Raw genomic sequence first — 23,487 nt, 5'->3', positions numbered from 1 at the left:
AGGGCAGAGGGCTCAGGAATTCGGCACCCTGTCAGTGGGCCTTACTTTGCAGTGACGGATACAAGCCATTGTATATTTGTCATAACCTACAGAATTTTGCAGGACAAAGTGTAAACTACAATGCAAACTGTAGTCCATAGGAAACAAATTCACTTAACTACAGACCATAATTAGTAGCAATGCTTCAATATGTATTCATTAATTGTTACAAATGTACCACATTAATGAAGGATTTTGTTAATATAGGAAAGTGTGGGAGGGCTAGGGAGCAAGACATATGGGAATTCCTTATATTTTGATGTACCATTTATGTAATCTAAAGCTTTTTTAAAAATAAATTAATTTTACAAAGAATAAGAAGCTACTCAAATTTGTTTTTTTCCTTATTTCTCCCCTCCCCCCCCCCCCCATTGTTTGCTCTCTGTGTCCGATCACTGTGTGTTCTTCAGTGTCTGTTGTATTTTCTCATTAGGTGGCTCTGGGAACCCATTCTGGGACCTTCTGGAGTGGGAGAGAGGTGATCATTCTCTTGCTCACCTCAGCTCCTTAATTCGCTGCATCTCATATTGTCTCTTCTCCATGTCTCTTTTTTGTTGTGTCATCTTGCTGTGTCAGCTCTCCATGTGGGTGGCTCCACTCCTGGGTGGTCTGCCCTCCTGCGTGGGGCTGCACTGTTGCACGGGGCCACTCCTTGCACGGGACAGGGCGACACTCCTTGCTCAGGGCAGCACTCCGTGTGGGCCAGCTTGCCACATGGGCCAGGAGGCCCTGGGTATCGACCCCTGGACCTCCAATATGGTAGGTGGAAGCACTGTCCATTGAGCCATATCCACCTTCCTCAAATTTGTTTTTTGAGTGGGCATTATCATTGCCATTTTCTCAATTCATAGAAGAATTTATTGTCTAAATAAATCGGGCAAAGGAAAAAAAGACTCATACATATTGGTAGTAAACAGAATCTTGAAGTAGATTTGCTAAACCTTCATTAGTCATTTAATTTTTCATGTCAAATGTGTAATGGTGTTTTGGCATCACTCTTAATAATAAGAATTCTTCAACCTCTCCAGGAAGCCTTAAATGTTCAGAAAAACATTCCCTCAGAAGCTTCAACTGGCAAATGTGGATAGAGATTACAAATGTTTCCATAACTCTCCAATTAGAAAACTCTGATTTCTAAGGGAAGGATGTTTACTGAAAAGAAGTCAGCTTTATGTAAATAACCCTCAGGTTATTTCTTAAAATGCTCTAACTTTTCTATGGTGAAATTGTATATAGATGTGATAAAAAGAAAGTTAGAATAGTTATACGAACCTGGTCGGGGTTTTCTTTTTTTAAGAGTGTTAAAATGTAATTCATATACCATAAAATTCTGGTTTTAAATTGTACACTTCAGTGATTTTTAGTATATCCACAAGGTGGTACAACCATCACCACTGTCTAATGTTGGAAACTGGCTTACCTGTTCCTTATTGTAAATGTTACTCCTGTTCAATTGTAGATGTTGCAGTTGTTCCCTATTATAGATGATATTGCGGTTCTAATAGCAAACAGCAGCTTGGTAGTTTCCAATAAATACAAGGTGGAAGCTAGGGTCGAGGCTCTCAGTTCCAGAAGCTGTGAGTCCCCTGGTCCCATCTTGATCTCCTCTCTTGTGTCTCTCTCACTGTCCTTTATTTTGTAAAGTTCTGTGTTGCCTTCCCTTCGTGCAAACCCAGTGAGCTGATGGCAGCAGTCTAACTCCAGAACATTTTCATCACCCCCAGAAGAAATCCCATACCCAATAGCCTTTCAGTCCCCACTCTGCCCTCCCCCCAGCCCCTGACAATCTTACTTTCTACCTCTATGGATTTGCTTATTCTGTACCTTTTTTATAAATGGAATCATCTTGTGTATTAGTCAGGGTTCTCTAGGGAAACAGACCTACCAGGAGATATCTGCATATATTATGAGATTTTATAAAATTGTCTCATGAACATACTGTGATGCGTAAGTCCAAATTCCATAGGGCAGGCTGCGAGCTGGGAACTCCAATGAAGATTTTTCCATGACTTTCCCAGGAGCAACTGGCTGGCTTAAGCAGAGTTGGAAATTCTCTCTTCTGATTGCTGAAATCACCGCTTCTCCTTTCAAAGCATTCAACCGATTGGATGAGACTTTTCTCATTGCTGAGGGCAATCACCTCAGTCGATTGTAGATGTAATCAGCCAGAGATTCAGTCAACTTACTGATTGCTTAAGTCCATGAAATGTCCGCATAGTAACAATCAGGCCAGTGCTTGCTTGACCAAATGAATGGGTACCGTTACCTGGCCAAGGCGACGCAGGAATCTAACCATCACATTTGGTATGTGGCCTTTTGTGACTGGCTTCTTTTACTTAGCATGTTTTCAAGATTCATCCACGTTGTAGTTTGTACCAGTACTTCAGTCCTTTTCTTTTTTAACCTTCTATTTTAATGTTTGAGAAATAAATAATGAATACGTTGTTTTTGCTCTTTGCTCGTTGATTTTTGCTCATTGTCTACTCATTGTCTGTTTGTTTTTTTTCTTCAGGAGGCACTGAGAACTGAACCCAGGACCTCCTGTATGGGAGGCAGGTTCTCAACGACTCGAGCCACATCCACCCCTGCTTCATTCCTTTTTATTCTAATGTCTGGATATACTGTATTTTGCTTACCTATTTATCAGTTGATGGGCATTTGGGTTGTTTCCACTCTGGCTTTTGTGAATAATGCTGCTGTGAACATTTGTGGGAAAGTGTGTTTTCAATCCCAGTCATGTTTTAAAAACACATTTGCATAGGTTATTGGCAGGAGCTTGTTTTTGCTGTGTGCCACCTTCTAATGAAAAGATACTTTATAATCATTTACACTCTTAGATTCTCTCTTTAAACTTGGATGAGGAAGAGAGAAGGTAAGGGAGGCAAATGGAGGGTGGTCTGGAACCCCAACTCACCTATCCTGATGCAAAAGGAAGAGATGAGTTCACAAGTGGAAAAATATATACAAGTCGGCAAACCAAGAAGACATACAAATATTTAGACACACATATACATATATATGAATCTCTCTATATATGTGTATATACACAATCCTTATCCAAAAGTCAAAAGTCTGCTACTTCAGCCATCCCTTTTCCACCGACAGCTACTGCTCTGCTGCCCTGAGACCCCTGGCAGGACTACTCACCCTAGAACTTTTCTCCCTCTCTAGGTAGTTGGAAAGACTTGCTTTTTCTGACCGGCTCTTTAGAGAAAGTTTGCAACAGCAGTGATGTGACACATTTCTTCTTTTTGTATTGCCACCTTATCTTTCCAAGAGCACAAGATACCAACTTCTTCCAGCAGCCAGTCCCTGCTGGTAAGACTGCACCACTGTCAGGCTGTATCTTTACTCACAGGGGGTTTTCTCTCCAAGGCTCAATTGTCCTGTCTATAGTCTAACAGTGTTGGTTTGTTTTTGAGGTTCTCTATTTTACCATCAAACCTTTCCACACATGCTGAGACCCCTGATTTCATTCCCGCTGAATTCCTGGACAACGCAAAGCAGAAATTGCAGCTGGGCATCTGTTCTGAACTTTCTATGGGAGTTAAATTTCTGGAAATTTCTAATTCAATTAGGGTGTTAGTCTGCCCAGATTGTGCAGGGGACTTCTGGAAAGCAGAGTTTCCTAATTCCATAAACCAGGTTATCAGAGGCTTTGCACTGGCCTAGGAAAAATCCTGTTACATCATCATTAGCTTCCCACCAACTTAGTGGGCATGTACAAATAGACATGTGCACATGTGCACACACACAACAAATCAACTGTAATAGTCAATCCTGGCAAGGGTATAGGAAAGCTATTGCTTTCAAATACTGATCTATGATAGCATTATAAATTGGAACATGCTTGGAAAGCAATATTGCAAAATGTATCAAGAGCCATAAAAATGTTCAGTGACACAGTAATTCCAATAAATTATCTACAGTCTGAAGAGGTAATTTAAAGCACGGGAAAAGTCATGTATTGCATTCCTTACAATGCTGAAAAGTTGTAAGAAAATTAATGATCAACACTAGATTAAGAAAAAAAAGAACTAAAAAAATTAGAAAAAACACAATAGATTAAAGAAGTTATAGTACATTTATTCAGTGGAATTCTATACCGATGTTAAAATAATTAGTATAAAGTCTGTATAGCAATATATGTATGGTATAGTGCATAGCTACCATTTATTCAATGCTTACTATGTCCCAGGCCATATAAAAGATGCTATGAATAGTACTTCATTTCTGTCTCGCAAAAACCCTGTGAAGTAGGTATTATCCTTATTTTAGGGCTTTTTGAAGGTTCTGCCTCTGCCCTCTCTCTGTCCCTCCAGGCTGACTTCTCTTTCCTACGTAATAGAAAGAGATCTTCTTAAAGAAGCTCCCACCTGACTCCAGAGCTTTTAATCATTACCCTAAACTGTATCTTATTTAACATGATATTAAACAGAAAAACAAAAGGAAATCAGGGAAGCGGATGTGGCTCAAGTGATAGAGCTTCCGCCTACCATATGGGAGGACTTGGGTTTGATCTCTGGGGCCTCCTGGTGAAAAAGAAGAAGAGAAAGTGCACCCACATGGCGTGCCAGTGCCACGTGCAAGTGAGTCATGCAGGAAGAGGGTGATGCATCAAAAGAGAGACAAAGGGAGAGTCAAGGTGAAGTGCAGCAGAAACCAGGAGGTGGCACAATTGTCAGGGAACTTCTCTCCACATCGGAGGTCCCCAGGATCGCATCCCAGTAAATCCTAGAGGAGAGAAAATGAGAAGAGAAGACAGCACAGACAGCAAAAACAGCAGGGTGGGAAGAGAGGAAGGGGGGAAAATAAGTAAATAAACCTTTAAAAAAAAAAGCAAAGGAAATCAGATTATACAATTATTATATCCACTATAACTAAAGCTTTAAAGATATTGCCTCTAGAAAAAAAACTTGGAAGAGAATAAACAGTTGATGACAGCTGTCTCATAGTGGACTTTAAGGTAACAATATTTTCCCCAAATTTTCTATAATTTAATTGTTCTTATAAGCATAAACATTTAAAGCCCCCAAATTAAACATAATTGAATTGACAAGTGATGGATAATTCTTTTTTGTTTGTTTGTTGAAAACATTCTTTAAGATCATTGTAATGTTGTTTTCACAATTGTGAAACACACCAAGCAGTAGAAAAAAAATCATCTCCACGTATGAAAGCAAGGGAAATTAAAGTTTTAGAGTTTATGGAGAGAAATAATAAGCTCGCACAAACATCAATATAGTGCTCTCTAGGTTTCAATCTGATGCATATTGGTTCACTTGCTCTTTTCAACCACTGAAAGGTTAGAGCGTCAACTTTTAGGAGGCTATTTGGAAAGCCCATCCCCTAAAGGTTCAGTGTAGCCCCAGTTTGACAGGGGTTATGCCCCAGAAAAGGGCCACTAGGTCACTTGACACACGCATTATTAAGTCGCACTCAGCACAGCTGCAAACTGCAGCAGCCCAAGTCTCTGGAGTTGCAGTCACTGAAGAGCCCTGAGGAAGACACTTTTAAAGGGTCTTCCTTCCTCCCCTCTAACCCTCCTGCTCATCCTTTTCCTGTTCTCCTAGGCTGGCTTCCCTTTCCCACTTACTAGGAAGAGCAATTCTACTCAATGTTGCTAAACAACTGACAGCTAGTGAAGATAAGGAGCCTCACATCTTCCCCGCACTCAGGTTCTCCCAAACATAGCAATAATGACACCTGCTCACGTCTTGGGGACTGATACCACCCCTGCTGGGCTAAAACCTCAGCAGAAACTGCAGCTGTACTTTGGAGTTCAACACCCAACAGGAAAAACTAAAAGAAACCCTAAATGTTTCTTTTTTTTTTCTTTTACTGGATACATATACAATTTCTGAAAACCATACAATATGTTACACAATGTATTTGGTTCATAGTAACCCAACCACACAGGATTTGTGCTTTTGAGTCTGGCTTGCCTCACTCAACATCATGTCCTCCAGGTTCACCCATGTTGTCATAGGCTTTACGACTTCCTTTCTTCTTACAGCTGAATATTTCTTTTGAAAGAAAAGATGAGTTTTATTCTGGATATAAAATTACTCATACGCAGTGTAGAACCACTGAAAAATGAGTTTAAAGAAGAAAATAAAATCATTCTGAGTCCTTTCACCCAGAACTAATAACCACTGGTCTCTTTTTTATTTAAAAGCAGTTTTATTGAGGTATATTCATATACCACACAATCCAGCTAAAGTGTACTATTAGTGACTTTAAGTAAAATCACAGAGTTGGTCTCTCTCTTTTTTTTTTAAAGATTTACTTATTTATTTATTTCTCTCCCCTCCGCCCCCCCACCCCGGTTGTCTGTTCTCTGTGTCTATTTGCTGTGTCTTCTTTGTCCACTTCTGTTGTCATCAGCGGCACGGGAATCTGTGTTTCTTTTTGTTGCGCCATCTTGTTGTGTCAGCTCTCTGTGTGTGCAGTGCCATTCCTGGGCAGGCTGCACTTTCTTTCGCGCTGGGCGGCTCTCCTCATGGGGCGCACTCCTTGCGCGTGGGGCTCCCCTATGCGGGGGACACCCCTGCGTGGCACAGCACTCCTTGCGCGCATCAGCATTGCGCATGGGCCAGCTCCACACGGGTCAAGGAGGCCCGGGAATTGAACCGCGGACCTCCCATGTGGTAGACGGACGCCCTAACCACTGGGCCAAGTCCACTTCCCAGCCTCTTTTTGATATATATACACACATACGCATATTTTAAAAAATATACATTTATATACACTTTTTCATTTCACCATTTGAGAATCATACTGCATATACTATTTTGTTTCCTACTTTTATTTTTTATTAACATTACTTACATCTTTCTGTTTTATTAAAAACTATTGTGCAGAAATATGTTTTTAACACATCTCATACCTTTAGGAATCATTCCCCTGCAATTTTGTTGTACTATTAGCTACGGGTGAGTCCTCTTCTTTAACTCCACGGAATCCTCTCGGGCATTTAACAGTCTGAGAAATAAGCGCAGGAAGAGGAAAAGCAGGCCATCTGTGCAGGAAGGTAAAACCAGTGTTAATTAAATGGGCTGTGAAAAAAAGCCACTTATGCTCTTTAAATATGTACTACTTGAGAGAAATGCTCATATGTGTACTGAACTAATCACTGGACACCTGGTCTCCAGGCGAACGCCCGTTTCTGGGTGCTCTTTGTTCAAAAGGCAAAAGCAACTTCATTTTTCAAAAGTATTTTTTCTTATAGCTCCAAAATGACCCAAGCGATTTTTTTTTTACCCAAATCTTAGATATTACGGAGATGTGAAACTGAACGAGGGGTTCTTAACCAGGGGTCTGTGAGCTTGAATTGAGCTTTAAAAAACATTATTCTTGTGGGGACGTGTTGCTGCGGGTGTGTTCTGTTTATTAAATAATACATAGTTTAGTGTATCAAATAATACATTATTTATTAAATAATACATACAAGAAGGGGCCTGTGGTTTTCACCTGACTGGCGAAGGGGTCCAGGAACAAAAAAGGTTAAGAACCCCAGAACGAAACATTCAACAAATCTCCAGCAATGGTGCCACTTTCCCGCCAGCTCTGCTCGCCAGCTAGACGACATTTTAGGTCATTTCATATTCAGTCGGGACGGCTTACTCACTACTGTCTCTGCGTCACCCATGGGTGTTTGCCCCTCCCTTTCATTTCTATTTCTCTAATCACAGATCTCACTCTTGTCTTCACTGGAACAGCTGCTGTGGAATAGCATGGTGGTCACGGGTGCAGGATTAGAAGCCCGGCTCTGCGTTCAAGTCCCGCCTCTGGTAGTTTTTGCAAATAGTTTACTCTCCCCATTCCTCAGTTTCTGACCTGACAAATGGTGATAAAGGTACCTGCCTCAGGGGTTTGTTAGGAAGAGTAAACGTGTTACTTTCTATAAAGTACTTTTAGAATAGTGCTCGGCACACAGTGAGCACTTGATACATGTTGTATTGTTTTGATGACTGGAAAAGCTGCCGAGATGTTTTCTCTGTTTCCTGTCTCTCAGCCCCTCACAACAAGGATTAGAGCTACCCCTGAGTCAGCTGAGTGGCCCCTATGTATCAACCCTGATCTGAGCTCGTAACATGTTTATTTTTATTCCTTACAGCAACAGGCATTAGATGCTCTCCTCCATTTTACAGATGGGAAAACTGAAAGATGGAAAAGCTCCAGCCCATTTTTAACGAATTCTTTTTAAAATTGCAACATCCATTTTAGTCACATGACTTCCTTGCTCAAGAGTCCACAGAATCTTCTACTAACCACCCCCACATTGCCTCGGCTTTCCCACAGTGGGTATTTGTTTAGTGTCTAATTCATTCTCATTGCTCCCCAGTATGACCATTCCCAGTTTATCTTCTGCCTTCTCCACTCCAGTCCTGGGGTAACTTCAGTTCTGCTTACTTCTCTTTCTTTTCTCTTCACCATTTTGTTTCATAAGATTAGTATACTTCTCCTAGAAGTATAGTGCAGTATTCTACCCCTGGATTTCGTGGAGTACACAACCACACACAGCTTAAAAAAAAAAAAGGTGAAAAAACAAACAACAATGCATGCAGTCAAGAATAAAATGATAGGTGCAGACTGGTGAACCGTTGGAACAAAGTATCATTAGTTTAAGACTTTTCCAACCACTGACAAACTTAGTACATTTATGGGGGGGCCAAGGTATTTTAATACAGCACTTCTCGGACTTCAAAGAATCTGATTCAAATGCAGATTCTGATTCACCTTGGGGTGGCGTCCAAGGGTCTACAACTCCAACAAGTTCCCAGGTGATGCCAACACTACTGGTCCTTGAGTAGCAAGGGGTGAACAGACATTCCCAAGGGAAATACTGAAGCGCAATTGAGGACTGTCAAAAATAATTGACTAATAAAGAGGTAGAGCAGACCAATATTATGTCATGGAACAGGAAGACTAACAGCTTGAAGGGCTGTCTGGCGTAGATTGGACTGGATACTTTCCTCATTCACAATAACTTTGGAGCCTACCTCTGCATTCCCCTCTTGCACCCTCTACAGCTGTTTTTGCACCCCTCCTGTATTTCATGTCCACTCAGCACTTGAGAATGTTTAGATTTCTTCAGAGGTGAGCCACTTGTACAGGTCCACATGCTAAGTATTTGGAAGGCATAAAGGGTTGAAGTGGGAGGAAGACTTCGAGAGCAGGAGTCTGGGTCAGGAGAACTTGGCAGAGTAGCCTGGCAGCCCAGGGCAACGTCTTTCCCCAACAAAATCTGGGATACATGGTCTGACAACGGAAGAGCCAAAGCGAGCCCAGAGTGCACATGTGAGACTACAAGGTGCAGGGCATACTGCCAACAGCATATGGGGAATGCCGGGGGGAAGTAGAAGTACCTGTGCCGAGGAAGCTATGACAAGGAACACGACGGAGAGGCGTTGGTCTGGGGGGTGACCGCGGCTGCTGCAGAGAGAAGGCATGAGAATCTGCTCCCCCATACCTGCCAGTCTGTGATGCAGGGTAGATAAGGATAAGCTGGCAGCTAGACCACTCAACAGGGATACCATGGAGCAAGGTCCAGCATCCTGACCCAGACGGTGGTGCTTCCACGATGCTTTTAGCTACCTGGTCACTAGTTCAGCTGACCCCTGCCGGGCTGCTGCTGCAGTCAAGGCAAGCCCGGATCATTCAGGCACTCAAACCTCCTGAGAAGTCAAACCCCTCGCTTACACCTCTTTCTCCTTCCTCTTTTTCGTGAGCCCTCTGGCTCCTTTCTCCATTTCTTCACCCAGAGTGTGAAAGTTTCTTGTGAAATTTCCTTGTGAACTGACTGGCTACCTGGTGATAACATTTTTAAAAAAGGTTCATTTCTCCCCCCTTGTTGTTTGTGCTCTCTGGGTCTGCTCATCCTCTTTTAGGAGGCACTGGGAACCGAACCAGGGACCTCCCTTTGGGGAGGGACGTGCCCAATTGCTTGGGCCACATTCGCTCCCCAATGATTACTTTTATTTTTTTAGGCACTGGGGTCAGGGGTTGAACCGGGACTTCCTGTGTGGGAAGCTAACGCTCAATCGCTGAGCCACGTCGGCGTCCCTTCAGCAATTCTTTTTTTTTTTTAAAGATTTATTTTTATTTATTTAATTTCCCCCCCTCCCCTGGTTGTCTGTTTTCTGTGTCTTTTTGCTGCGTCTTGTTTCTTTGTCCGCTTCTGTTGTCGTCAGCGGCACGGGAAGTGTGGGCGGCGCCATTCCTGGGCAGGCTGCTCTTTCTTTTCACGCTGGGCGGCTTTCCTCACGGGCGCACTCCTTGCGCGTGGGGCTCCCTCACACGGGGGACACCCCTGCGTGGCAGGGCACTCTTTGCGCGCATCAGCACTGCGCATGGCCAGCTCCACACGGGTCAAGGAGGCCCGGGGTTTGAACCGCGGACCTCCCATATGGTAGACGGACGCCCCAACCACTGGGTCAAAGTCCATTTCCCCCTTCAGTAATTCTTTTCCCCCCCTTGACACCGTCCGCGGGTTCCCCTCTTTGTCCACCCCACTCCCTCCTTCATCTCGACCTGCTCTGTCCCCCCACCCCCCTCCCCCCAGTCTGGCTTCCTAAAGGTGAGAAGAGCGAGCCCTTTTTCTTACTCCCGATAACATCCCTGCCAACAACTGGTCCCTGCTCCAGAATGTACGGCACACCTTCTTCATTCCTGGCCACTCCGCCTGGTCTCCTTTCCTTTTGCTGCTTCACTAAGGGAGTGGACGGAAAGTAAAGGAAATGAGATCCAAATTCTCCAGTCTTAGTTTTTCATGCCCAAGGATCAGACAAATCAGAACCACAAGAACCCCTGAGCCCCTTCTTCTATATTTCTTATCTGTGTGTTTTAAAAAAATAATCCCCCCAAGAATTGTTTTCTACTTTTGCAAATAAATGTTGTGTATACATCTATCGTTTGGAAAGTATAAGGACTATTTTTTTAAAGGTTTATTTTTTTTATTCCCTCCTCATTGTTTGCACTTATCTCTGCTCTCTGTGTCCATTTGTTGTTTGCTCTCTGTCTGCTCGTCTTCTTTTTAGGAGGTACCAGGAACTGAACCTGGGACCACCCAGGTGGGAAAGAGGTGCTCAATCACTTGAACCATCTCTGCTCCTTGGTTTGTTGTGTCTCTCATTGTCTTTCCTCTTTGTTACGTGATCTTCTTGCATCATCTTGACACATCTGCCCACTGTGCCAGCTTGCTGTCTTGCTTATCTTCTCCAGGAGGCACCTTCCACGTGGTAGGTGGGAGCCCAGTTACTTGAGCACATCAGCTTCCCTATGAGGACTATTTTAAACTTCTGCTGGAGTGGACACTGTGGGACACTGCCCACACTATTCCCCCGGCTGTGAGGGTTGCTGCTGGCAGAAAGTCCTCTGCTGTCAGCCCTCTTCGGGAAGTGTCTTGCTTGCTGCCTTGCTCAAGGTCACCCTCTTCCCATGGAACCCCACATCAAATGAGTGGTTGAAATGAGGGTAAAAATATCTGGCCTCTCACCCAACTTAGTTCAACTCGGAAGGGCCGCCCCAGCCTGAGAGCTCCCTACGGGGTTGGCTGAGGATTTTGTTGAGATTGCATCACAGTTCAACTTCTCCCTCTTCCCTAATCTTGCTTCCTTTCCTTCCCTTCCTCAAGTGTGGATCCCCAAAATGCTCCCTAATAATTCTGTGCTCATTAATCTCTGTTTCAGAGTCTGCTTTCCAGGGAACCCGACCGTAGCAGATACCTAACTGGTTGACTTTTAAAGATTTTTGGTAATTTAGACCAATATTTTCTCTACCTGGCAAACACAGATTATATCTTTTATTTAGACTTACAAGATAGAATGTCAAAAAATACATATTATGAACTGTTAAAATTAAGAATATAAGACATTTCCATTTATGCTTGCCTAATATAGATGTCATTTACTTAAAAATGGTTATCTTAGCTGTGTGTGGTTAACAGAAGTCATTTTTCATTTAAAACAAATAGGGCTTTGTGGCAGTTTGAGATTGTTTACGAATTCAGCTCCCCCACTGAAAAAAAAAGATTATGTTTGTAAACTAATCTATTCCTCTGAGTGTGAGACCCCTTGACTACATTAGATTCAGCTGACATGTCTTGATTAAATCACCTGCTAGGATTGGGGCTTTGATTTGACCAGTCAGTAGGGCATGACTCAGGGTTGAGTTCCCACCGCTGTGGCGGGCTGCTGTTAAAGCACATGCACTCAAGAAGACACATGGCAGAGAGAGAGCTCCATAGGTGCCAGGGGAAAGACAGCTCAAACAGGTAAAGCCAGGTAGAGACGAGCATTTGCCGGAGAGTTTGAAGCTGAAGAGAACAGAACAGCTGAGCAGCTGAGGAAGCCCTGACAGACAAGCCCTCTGCCAGCCTACAGCTGAGATTCGAAGAAGCTGGCCCCTTGGAGCCTTAAGAGAAAGAAGGAAGGAGAGACCAGGCAGAGATGCCTGCCATCTTGCTTCAACACTTCCCAGTGGTAACTGGGAAGCGGATGTGGCTCAACAGATAGAGCGTCTGACTACCATATAGGAAGGTCTAAGTGTTCGATCCCCAGGGCCTCCTGGCTCATGTGGTGAGCTGGCCCACATGCAGTGCTGCTGCACGCAGGGAGTGCCAGCCCACTCAGGGGTGTCCCCACATAAGGGTGCCCCTGCACAAGGAATGGCCCCTATGCAAGGGGCCCGCCCAGGAGTGGCGTCACACTCACAGAGAACTGACATAGCAAGATGATGCAATGAAAAAGAGACACAGATTCCTGGTGCCACCTGATGAGAATATCAATGGACACAGAAGAACACACAGCGAATGGACAAAGAGAGCAGATGCGGGGGGAAAGGGGGAAGGGGAGAGAAATAAAGAAATAAATCTTTAAAAAAAAATACATGGCAACTGACTTTGGTGAGAGAGCAGCCTTGAGTTGTACTCTTTAGGCCCTTGTAACTGTAAGCTTTTACCTCAAATAAATACCCTTATAAAAGCCAACAGATTTCTGGTACTTTGCATCAGCACCCGTTTTGGCTGACTAATACAAGCTTTTATGTGCAAAGTTACTTTTCTATAAGTTAACTTAGGAAAGATTGCATTTTTCAGCTTGTTGAGGAACATGGTAGCTTAATGTATTCAGGTTTTTATATATATCAGTAAAGTTTTATACTTTTTTTCACATAGAGTCACACAGTTCTTGTTAAGGGAATTCCTAGGTATTTTATTTGGTTTTGTGTGTTTAAATTGATTTACAGGTGTAACAAAAATCCAACTCCAATGTTTTTGCTTTGTTGGTTTAGTAATGGTCCTTGAATTCCTATGGAATAATAAACAGATAAGAAAAGCTAAGAAATATATGAAAAATAAGAATATTAAAGGCTTTTGTCCTAAAATCTAATAAATCGTGTAATGAAAGAATGGACAGATCAGGGGACAGAATAGTTAGATCAGGAGCAGGATCTCTTACATTTAAAAAAAAACCCTTAATAGTATCTGATAAAAGAGGCATCACAACTGAAGGGAGAAGATGAGGGTTTTCACAACTGGTCCTGGAACAACTGCTAGTGAATTTGGAACAAATCAGTTTAGATCCTTAACTCTCACTAGATGGATTAAATTATTAAATGGGTTGGGGGGAAACCTGTCATAAAAACTAAGACTAAATTCTGGCAAATATTATCCTATCTCTGTGTGAGAAATAAACTTCTAGGTTTATTAAGAAACTCAACAGTTTATTTCATGGCCATTGACAGAAATTTTTAAAAATTTTTTAACATAAAAAAATTAAAAGATAAACAAAAACTTGAAAATAATTAGCACTACAAGCATGACTTTTAATACATAAAGAACTTTTACAAATGGATTTAAAAACGCTAAAAACTTGGGAATCAGCAAAGCACATAGATATACAGTTCAGAGAGGAAATAAAAAATCTACTAAGCACATTTCAAAGTTCAATAAAACTGGTAACAAAAGAAATGTAGATTAAGGTCAGAAACTTCTTTCCCTTACTAAATTAATATTAAGCAAAAATTACAATACTCAAGATGCTAAGGTGCAATGCCACAAACACCTTTATATACTACTCATAAAGATTTTAATGCGTACTCTCTTTCTAGAAAACAACTTAAAAATTTCTAAAATATGTTTAAAATATTGCTACATTTTAACTCAGTAATTCTACATCTAGAAATTTATCTTCTGGAAATAATCAGAGATGGGGACAAATTAGACACATATAAAAAGTGAAAAACTGAACAGAATGAGAATTATTGTAAAGTCATATGATAGAATATTTTGTAGTTATTAAAACTTATGTTTCTGAAGATTTATAGTGATAATGTAAAATAAAATTTAATGCCATAAAAAGATCAAAACTTGACATAACTCCAATCTAAAAATGGTATGTACATATATAAAATGAATTCAATGTGAACTGGTTTTCTATGGTTTATAAACATATGGATGATTTCAGGTTTCCTCTTTACATTTTTCTGCATTTCCCAAGTTTCTACAGGAAGAATAAATTAATTTTGCAATTGTATATTTGTGTGGGTTTGTTTTTAAAGAGTGAAAGACAGATAAAGAATTGGAAGCAGATACTGTTAATTCTTTGCAGAAGCTTGGCTGTTTTTACATAGAAGATGAGAGCTATAGCTAGAAGGAAAAATATAAAATCCAGAGAAATTTCCTCCCTTCCTTTTTTTCTGCCTTTTTTCTTTTCCTCTTTCTTTCCCTTTCCTTCTTTTCTTTCTTTTCCTTCCCTCCTTCCTTTCCTTCTTTCCTTATGGGAGAGGTTTGAATACTTCACATCTAGTAGTGAAGAGGAAGAAAACACAGTAGTAAAAATAAATGCAGGGCAATCAAGTTTCCAGAATAGACAAGAAAGAATCAGATAAAGAATGCTGCAGTAGGAATTAACTTTAAATACATTTGTTGAATTTAGGAATGGCTGGATGGATGCCAAGCAGTAATACTGCTTCCTATCATTCTGTTCTTTTTCAACAATGAAAAGTACCTTTCTTTTTTCTAATCAAAGTAATAATATTGAATATAGGGAAAGAAGTATTGAATTCATTATTAAATTGATATTAAGTGGTTTATATCGTAACTACAGGATTATGCCTAAATACTAATTATTATTAAGAGGAGCAAGAAGGAGCAGCAGACCAAATTAACTTGCAACTCTTCTTTTAAAGCACAAAATTAATTAGAATTCACTTATAAATGTTCATTTCATACAGAGAATGTGACTTGGAGAATGCTAGCACTTGTTCAGCTCATTCTGGAAGTAAAAACTACGCTTGCCATTAAGGAAGGGTAATTTTGGGGTCGTCAGGGTTCTGAACTTTCCAGATAATTTGCATTAACTAGAAAACTGTTAAAGGAAATAAATTACTTTGTAAAGCCAGGCTGAAGTTCCTTTTTTCTTTAGAAAAATGACATTCAGGAGGCACTTACCCTTGATGTTTTAACTGTAAATTTATTCATCACAAGATTCTAAAAATAGCTTTTCTCCTGATTTATGTGTATAGGCTCCTAAATGTTAAAGACTTAGCTAAATGTAAATTTGATAAATATTTTAGACTTTTTCATATTCTTTGTCATTTTAAGAAGCTCAAATTTAAATTAAACATAAAAGAATTATAGCTACTCAACTGCTAGAGATATTCATTTCCTTATTTATATATTCATTAATTCAACAACTGAGTCCTGGGCTTCTACTATGTCCTAGGAAACAGTTGGAAATGTGGCATCTGGGAAGTGGATGTGGCTCAGGCAGCTAGGTCGACCAAATGGGAAGTCCCAGGTTTGGTTCCTGTGCCTTCTACAGAAGACGAGCAAGACAGTGAGCTGATGCAACGGGCTGGTGTGGTGAGCTGACACAACGAGATGGTGCAACAAAAAGACACAATGAGTAAAACAATGAGAGACACAACAAGCAGGGAGCGGAGGTGGCTCAAGCTTGGGTGCCTCCCTCCCCCATGGGATGTTCCAGGATCAGGTCCTGGTACCTCCTTAAAAAAAAAAAAGACAAGCAGACAGAGAAAGCCCACAACTAAACAACTAACAGACACAGAGAGCAGACAGCATGCATAAAAAATGGCAGGCGGGGGGGAGAAAAGTTTTTTTAAAAGGTGGCATCTGCATTTGTGAAGCTTGTAGACTACTGGGCACATAATTTCAGTATAAGGGAGCATATGCAACAGTTTGAGGTTTCTGAAAAGACCTCCCTGAGGAAGTGACTTCTAAACTGTGTTGGAGGGATCAGGAGGCCATGAGTAGATAGAGGAAGTCCAATGAGGAAACTCTAGTGGAAGTTTCGGGTGGGAATACAAAGCAGGCTGCAGGGAGAAACTACTACAACTTCTAATTAGAATAATAGAGTGTAGTGGCCCTCTCTCAGCTCACATATCAATGGACCCGATAATTGTCAGCCAAAGGGGTGCTGAAGCAAAGTATCAGCACTCTGTTATTTATTTGGGGTAGAAGCTTACAGTTACCTGGCCCTAAAGAGTCCAACTCAAGGTACCATAAGAGGTACTTTCTCGCCCAAAGTCGGTTGCCACATATTGACTCAAGATGGCGGACAACGCCTATGAGGGTTCAGCCTTCCTCTTCCTCTTAAGGCTCCGTGGTCCCAGCTTCTTCCCATCTCAGCTGTCGGCTGGGATAAGGATCATCACTCTCCCTGGGGCTCATTTCTTTCTGGGCTCAGCTGCTCTGTTCTCTCCACACGTCACCTGTGGAGAGGTCTCCACAGGCACACCTCTCTTCTTGGGGCTGCGTCTATGGAGCACTCTCTCTTCCCACACATCTGCTTCTGTGTTCTCCTCAAGAGCTTACTTCCATGAGAGTCTGTTTAGTCCCCACCAAGGGGGTGGAGACTCCATGGTCAGAGGAAAGCCCTAATCTTGATTTAATCAAGTAAAAGTGAAACCTCTGAATCTAATACAATCCAATAGGCCCAGAGGAATGGGCCAGTTTACAAACACAATCCCGTATCTATTTTTGGAATTCATAAACAATATCAAACTGCTCTAGGCCTCAGGTCGCATGTAGCGCTCAAGGTATCTCAAGGAAGAAGCAGAAGGTGGGACTGTGGTGCTCTGGTTAATTTGTTCCCTTTCAATAGACTGCGAGGCACTGCAATTTTTGTGTGCTCAGTTAAGTGAGTTTCTAAATTATATTGTCTGTTGTGCCTTGTTTAATCTTGTCCTCCGAAAATGGTCAATTAGATTGAAAAGATTCCCCTAAAGAAACTTCATATTTAAAAAAAAATAGTGCAAGTGCAAGGAAACAAGAAAAAGCAAAGCTGACACTCTCCCAGTAAGAGCGCTTTGGTTGGCCTCGTTGCAAGGTAAAGCAATGAACATCTAATCAAATGTGATAAGAAGTCTGCCAAAAAAAATTCAGAATTATCAAATGGAATTCATGGGTTTACTCCTACAATCATTAATGATGACCTTTGCAAATGTACATTTGTAGACTAGCAGTGAAAAAATAATTCTTTGTCAATTGGCAGATGGTGTGAGACTTTAAGTGGCGTGATTTGGTCGGTGGAGCCCGAGGAGCACTTCTTCCACTGGGCCCCGGCTGGGTCTCTCTCCAGCTCTGACGGCCACTGAAATCAGCAACACAATTAGTCAAATTAGGCACCAGACTTGTATATTGCTATTTCACAGTACGAAACTAAGATGTGAAAAAAAAAAAAAATTGGATTATCTTTCTCTCACTAAAGTATTAATATTTTAACAATTTTAGGGCTAAAGTATGATTAACAAATAATCTTAAAAAGTAAAATCCTATTATTTGAATTAAAACAATTTTTTTAGTGTATGTGATGATAGCATCGTAATACATTTATATTATTGAGAAATACATGTACATGTTATGTTGGATAAATATAACCAAGATGTTTTAAATAAGGAGATGTGCTATCGACGCCCTTTGGAGGAACCTTGATGCAGGCCAGTGATGGCTGTGAGGATGGAGTAAAGGAAAGTCGCCTCAAATACTTAGGACATAGACTGAAAGGGCTGGCAGCTATTCCCTTAAAATGCATACTGGGCAACTTCCCTATAGGTCTGAAATTATTTCAAAATTAAAAGTTTAAGGGAAAAAAAAGCACATAGAAGTCAGCTTAAAAGGGCTCTCACTTATCTAATCTAGGCCAAATGAACCCATGAGCCCGCAGAGATAAGTGAATAAATGGACATATATGGGGAAAGAGAAAGTGCTTCCTTACTATAGAAGCCAACTCATCAATGAAGAAGGAATGACAGTATTTGAAAATTTGGCAACCACCATATTAAAAATAAATTTGGGTAACAAACATCAAGGGATACTAAAATTAGTAGGTGAAACTCAGATGAGAAATAGAATTTTACATGGTCTCGAAATATCTCCCCACAAAATATTTATTAATTATGAAGGAGAGAAGAAAAGTAACTCGATGGTGGAGAAGCCTGGCAGACACCATCTTAAACAAGTGACCAAAATTAGCACCACTGGTAATAGGACAAATTAGACATAATGTACCACCCCATAAGTGGCAATCATTTTACAGCAACTGGCCAAAAAATACATAATCCAATGGAGAACCTTTCTGTTGGGGTTGGAATCATGTTCCCCATATCAGGTATGGTCAGTTCCCAACCCCTGATCCTATGGGTGTGAACCCATTTACAAATGGGACCTTTGGAGATGTTATTAAAGTTTGCCCAAACGAAATGAGGGCAGACATCAATCCACTTCGGCTGACATCAATCGCTTTTCCGGCTGTTGGCTAAGATTCAGTGCAAAATGGCCAAAGTCTCCTCTTTTTCTTAAAAAAAAAATTATTTTTTACCCTCCCGCACCTCATTGTTTGCGCTCACTGTCTGCTCTCTGTGTCTGTTCTTTGTGTGCTCATCTTCTTTTAGGAGGCACCGGGAACTGAACCCAGGACCTCCCACATAGGAGGGAGGTGCCCAATGGCTTGAGCCACCTCCTCTCCTGCTTGTTGTCTCTCTCTCTTTGTGTTTCCTTGTTGAGTCTCTTTGTTGAGTCATCTTGTTGCATCCACTCAGCACACCAGCCTGTCGCATCAGCTCGCTGATCTTCTCTGGGAGGCACTGGGAACCAAACGAGGGACCTCCCATGTGGTGGGAGGGGCCCAACTGCTTGAGCCACATCCTCTTCCCTGACATCCTTTTAAGCCAAGGAAGTTGGAAGCAGAAAGAAGGCATGAGGAGCCGCCAGAAGCTGGAAGTGAACAGAACCTACAAGAAAAAGATGCTGCCATGTTCATGGCCATGTGGCAGTAGAGTCAAGGAACCCAAAGATTGCCAGCCAGCCAGAAGGCCTTCTAGCCTCGGAAACTGTGAGCCAAAGCCAGCTCGTGGCATTTGTTTTAGCAGCCTGGAAAGCTGAAACACTTTCTAACAGTGACTGAGCTAAAATCCTAGAAAATGTCAAAGTCACGAAAGGCAACGAAGGACTGAGGAACAGTTCCAGATTGAAAGAGACTGGAGAGAGATGACTGGTGAGGGCAACCAGCATCTTTGGGTCCTTTACCATGAAGAGCGTTACTAGGACAATTAGCGAAACTTGAAATGGACTTAAAGGTATATGGGAGTTCCTTGAATTATTCTCGCAAATTTTCCATAAATTTGAAACTGTTTCAAAACAAATTTATATTTTTGAAATAGACTTTGTGCTTCACCCTTCCATCTTCTTTCTGCCTGGAATACAAACAACCTAGTGTGAGGATAAAGTGCCTGGTAAGTGAAAATGGCAGAGCAGGACTAAAGGAGATTTGACTTGGCCACCTGAAAACTGATAATGTAGAAGAAAAGAAAACCACTTGATGGTTTAAAAAAATGCATACCAGATCATGTCCATCACCCACTCCTTATTAAAACACTTTCCGCTTAGAGAGGCTCATGTCTGAAATTTTTTTAACAAAGTCAATTCCTCAGGGAAGCCCTCCCTGATTGCCACTCTCACAGAGTCAGGTTCCTTTTTCTCAGAACGCTTATCTCTGTCTGTAATTGTCCATTCACTTGGTGAGATCATTTGAGTAATGCCAGTCTCTCCTCTAACTCCAAGCTCCACTAAGACTAGCGGCATGCCTGGCACTTAGTAAATGTTAGTTGAAAGAATGAATTACATGGAAGTGAAGAGTGACAGAGAGAGGCCAAGATACTCCTGTGTTTCTAGCTTGAGCAACTGTGCACATGGTGGTGCCATTTTCCAAAATGGAATTTATGGAAGGAGAAGAAAGTTTGGGTTGGTGGAAAAAAAATAATGGTTCTATTTTGGACATGCTACATTTTAATCAAAAACTGAACATTTACTTTAGTTGCACATAAATATATGTGTGTATGCATAAGTAACTGTAAATGTGTATCAACCTCTGTGAGGACTCAACCCTGGTCCTCACCTGAGATACCTCATGCTATGACATTGTGACTTGTTTCAGATATTTCTGGCTTCTGAACTTGTCATTCATTTGCTCATTTTCTTATTTAGATCCTCGCTGGCCTTGATGCCTTTCACCACCTACTTGCTATCGCTTTTGTCCTACTTGCTATCGCTTTTGTTTCTCTAGTACTTGGATGAAGATCCTTTCTAAAGCTAGAGCTATACTGCCTCTGCATGCCTAAACTGATAAGTGAGAATGAGCATGTTGTATCAGAACTAAGGCACAGTCAGCCCTGTATCCTGTTCCTCACTGCTAATCCTAGCCATCTGAGTACTTCATTTGGAGCTGACATTCATAATTTATGTTAGCCTGGCTTTTAAGGAATTTTTTTTTTTTAAGATTTATTTCTCTCCCCTTCCTCCCCCTCCCCAGTTGTCTGTTCTCTGTGTCTATCTGCTGTGTCATCTTCTTTGTCCGCTTCTGTTGCTGTCAGCGGCACGGGAATCTGTGTCTCTTTTTGTTGCATCATCTTGTTGTGTCATTTCTCTGTGTGTGCAGCACCATTCCTGGGCAGGCTGCACTTTCTTTTGCGCTGGGCGGCTCTCCTTACGGGTGCACTCCTTGCGCGTGGGGCTCCCCTACGCGGGGGACACCCCTGCGTGGCAGAGCACTCCTTGCGCGCATCAGCACTGCTCATGGGCCAGCTCTACACAGGTCAAGGAGGCCCGGGGTTTGAACCAGGGACCTCCCATGTGGTAGATGGACACCCTAACCACTGGGCCAAGTCTGCCGCCCCCTTAAGGAATGTTTTAAGGTTACTTTACCTTCACTTGCCTGACTCCAAAGGTTGTGTCCTTAGTTTCTCTGTGAACTATGTCTCTGGGGCAGATTCCCAGACATCAAACAGGTCTAAGTTCCTCCTACTTATCACCAAATGATTTCCAATACTAATAATTACTTATTGAACATTTAAAATATGCTGAGAACTGTTCTAAGTGCTTCACATATACTAACATACATATATCACATAACCTTATCAGGAAGGTATAATTGTTTATTTACATTTCAAAGATGAGGAAACTGAGGCATAGAGGAGTTAAGTAACTTGCCCAAAGTCCCAGAGCCTGTAGGTTGTGGCACCAGGATTAGAACCCAGGAAGTGTGGCTCTCAGAGCCCACAGTCTTAATCACTAAAATTGCTACTTTACAAAAAGTTATGCCAATTTACACTGGCACCATTAGTAGGTGTGGGTGCTATACTTGATTTTGGAACACTTCCACTTGTTTTTAAAACTTTAAAAACAGTACATTTTATTTCACTTTGTCAATGTCAAATAAAAGAGAAACTAAGGAAAATACTAGAAACTGAGTGCCATTTCATACTGTTAAAAAGGTTTGAATTCCCAGGAAGATATAGCACTTTAAAATGTGTACAAGGGGAGCTCTGCCATATTCTCTAATGGGAGAGCAAGAATCCCCTGAGTACAGGGGCAATGACTAGCGAAGGAGGTTAGACCATTGCAACAGGTCTTGATATTGATGACTGTACTTACGTACCTTTTCTTTTGAAATTGAAACTTAGCTTAGTATTATAAGATGCCTAAATTTACCTCCCAAGAACCTCCATGTTGCTCAAATGTGGCCTCTCTTTAAGCCAAATTCAGCATATAATTACATTACCTTCCCCCCAGTGTGGGACATGACTCTCGGGGATGAGCCTCCCTGGCACCGAGGGATTATTACCATGCACCAACTAGCAACAGACTTGGAAAAAGACCTTGACCAGTAGGGTGAAAGGGTAAGTACAAGTGAGTTTTTATGGCTAAGAGATTTTAAAGTGAGTCAGGAGTTCACTACAGTGGTTATTCTTATGCATGTCTCAGCAGGATCTTGTTGACTGCCACAGTAAATATTGCCTCAAATAGCAGAACTCGCTTTGGCAGCACATAAACTAAAATTGGAATGATACAGAGAAGATTAGCATGGCCCCTATATTTTTTAGGTAACATTTATGTAGTCTAATGTATTTAAAAAAATAAAAAAGGAAAAAAAAATATTGTGCCACTATCATCACCATCCAGTACCAAAAATTTTCATCACTGCAGACAGAAACTCTACTGGTTAAGCAATGACTCCTGATACTTCCCTCCCCCACCCCCCTGGTATCTATTTTCTGTCCCTGTGAATTTCCCTATTCTGGGTATTTCGTATAAGTGGGATCATACAATGTTTGTCCTTTTGTGTCTGGCTTGTTTCACTCAACATGATGTCTTCAGGGTTCATCCATGTTGTAGCGTGTGTCAGAACTTCATTCCCTTTTATGGTTGAGTGGTATTCCATTGTATGAATAGACCACAGTTTGATTGTCCAGTCATCTATTGATGGATGCTGGGGCTGTTCCCATTTTCAGCAATAGTGAATAAGGCAGGAAGCAGATTTGGCTCAACTGATAGAGTGTCCGCCTACCACATGGGAGGTCCAGGGTTCAAACCCAGGGCCTCCTGACCCGAGTGGTGAGCTGGCCCACGTGCAGTGCTGATGCACGCAAGGAGTGCCCTGCCACGCAGGGGTGTCCCCGCGTAGGGGAGCCCCATGTGCAAGGAGTGAGCCCCATAAAAGAGAGCTGCCCAGTGCGAAAGAAAGTGCAGCCTGCCCAGGAGTGGTGCTGCACACATGGAGAGCTGGTGCAGCAAGATGATGCAACAAAAAGAGACACAGATTCTCGGTGCCACTGACAAGAATACAAGCAGACACAGAACACACAGAGTGAATGGACACGGAGAGCAGACAACGGGGGGGGGGGGAGAGAAATAAATAAAAAATATATCTTAAAAAAATAGTGAATAATGCTGCTAAGAATATTGTCTCTGCTTCTTTTTTTAATTTCTTAATTTTTTTAAAAAAGGCTTAGTTTTTAATTATTTCTCTCTCCTTCCCTGTACTCCCCGCCCCGCCCAGTTGTCTGCTCTCTGTGTCCATTTACTGTGTGTGTTCTGTGTCCACTTGTATTCTTGTCAGCAGCACCGGGAGTCTTTGTCTCTTTTTG

General features: G+C 41.8%; 1 pseudogene; it reads left to right on the top strand.

Moving 5' to 3' along the window:
* Positions 1-22,372: 22,372 nt before the first annotated feature.
* Positions 22,373-22,472, top strand: LOC111767056 (U6 spliceosomal RNA; annotated as a pseudogene).
* Positions 22,473-23,487: the final 1,015 nt, after the last annotated feature.

Source organism: Dasypus novemcinctus, chromosome 12, assembly GCF_030445035.2.
Source record: "Dasypus novemcinctus isolate mDasNov1 chromosome 12, mDasNov1.1.hap2, whole genome shotgun sequence".
In the NCBI taxonomy this organism is placed as follows: Eukaryota; Metazoa; Chordata; class Mammalia; order Cingulata; family Dasypodidae; genus Dasypus; species Dasypus novemcinctus.
This window is presented reverse-complemented; position numbering and strand designations above follow the sequence as displayed.